Source organism: Hylobates moloch, unplaced genomic scaffold (assembly GCF_009828535.3).
Source record: "Hylobates moloch isolate HMO894 unplaced genomic scaffold, HMol_V3 SCAFFOLD_19, whole genome shotgun sequence".
Classification (NCBI taxonomy): domain Eukaryota; kingdom Metazoa; phylum Chordata; class Mammalia; order Primates; family Hylobatidae; genus Hylobates; species Hylobates moloch.
Window position 1 is genome coordinate 543236 of NW_026652294.1, and position 1839 is coordinate 545074.

Below are 1839 nucleotides of genomic sequence, written 5' to 3' on the forward strand. Positions count from 1 at the left end.
ACTCCTGTCACCCCCAGGTCTGCTCACAGGGTAAATACACATAACAAAAGTTTTAAAAGAAAACGGAATAACTTCAGTGATTAGGCACCAACAGTGATTTGAAAAATGAAATGTCAATTTTAAATGGTACCAAGACAAGAACTTAAGACTGGGCTTCTTGCCCATTTTCTCTTAATGAGAAACCAAACATTCTGTACAAAATGATTCTAAACAGCAAGATACAAGTAGCCAACAAATACACAAGGACACACACCGCCGGACCAAACATGCCAGCCTGACTCTGCAGTGGGCTCTCAGCAGGCAGACGGCCATCGTCCCAGGCCTCAGGGGCCTGGTGTGTCCCAGAATGATGCTCTTAGAGCTGTGCAGGTCAGCCTCCGCCCCCCCACACTTCCCAGATCAAGGCCCAGGCCCAGAACGGAAGTGCTCACTTCCCTGTCCTGCATCTCCCTGGGGGTCACAGTCATATGGGTGATGCTGTGCCAGGGCCTGGGACCGAGATGACAGCCTCACAGCATGTTGAAGGACCACAAGGCAGACTGCAGCTGAGCCTATGTTCCCATAACCAGAATGGTTGTGCTTCTGCTGTAGGAATGTGGTCTATTTTAATAGTTTGAAATGAAGAATTTGTCCATATCAAGCCAGGAAGGGACTAATTGGCCAAAGCTCTTGTGCTGCTCATCCCTTATGATGCAGAGCCTCCACAGAGAAGTAACAGAGCAAGGAGCTCCCTGAGACCAGCAGAGCCTCAGCCTAGGAAGGGGCCAGAAAACGTCGAATCCAACCACCCACTCCACAGATAGGAAAGCAAGGTCCTGGGGAGATGTCCTTGCCCGTTTCTCATTGTTCCCACCTGACTGCTCTCTAACTTTGCAGGTGGTGGGGGTGGGTGAAGACGGCTCCCCTGGACAGCCCAGCAGGACAAGCCCCCATGTGAGCTGTATTGGTTGAGGTGTCCATTTTTGGGGTCTCAGTCCTGGCCAGGCCACCAGGGGAGGTGGACTTTAACCTCAAGATAGGTCCAAGGACCCCTGTATTAAGCTGAGTTCCCTTTTCCTTCTGGGATGGTGGGTGGAGGGGTGGACACATGCTAGACATGGCTGGAGTCCAGGCTTGGGAGTAGAGCTCTGCTTCCAACAGGCCAGTGTCCTCTTCTCTTGTCCTTCTTTCCATCTCCACCCCTACTTTCACCCTCAGGGTTTTGGTGGTCAGGGGAACCAAGAGCTGGAAGGAACCCCTCTGGAGATGGGACTTGAACACCTCAGTCTCTGAAGCCTCCACCAGGTTCATGCACACCACGCACACTCAGAACATGCAGCACTTTCTTAGCAGCCTGGGATCAACAGGGAAGGTGGCTGGGCTGGGAGCTGAGATCAATACTGGGCCCCACTGTAGTCAGCTGGAGACAGGGGATGGCAGTTAAGAGCTGTGCTGTATGGAACCCCTTGTAGAGGACCCTACAGGGACACAGTCAGGGCTGGGCCAGTGAGGAAGCAGCCTGCACGCTCTGCCCAGTGTGGCCACACGGCCATCACCATTCCACCTGTGGGAGCACAAAGGCCTGGCCCCTGCAGTTCTGAGTAGCTGGACCTGCCCTCCAAAGCTCCTGTGGCCCCTCAGCCCAAGGCTTTTCCAGTCTGTCGTTCCTTCTTCCTCCACTGAACCCTGGCCCTGCCCTCCTTCCCTGCAAAAATCTGACCTAACCTCTCAAGCCTAATTCAGGCACCCCTTGTCCTAAAAACCATCTTCTCTGCCTCCAATCCCTGGGTTTTCACTTCCTGTGCACCCCATCAGCATCTTCAGCCCACTGTCTGTGTCCTTGTCATTTCCCTCACTGAG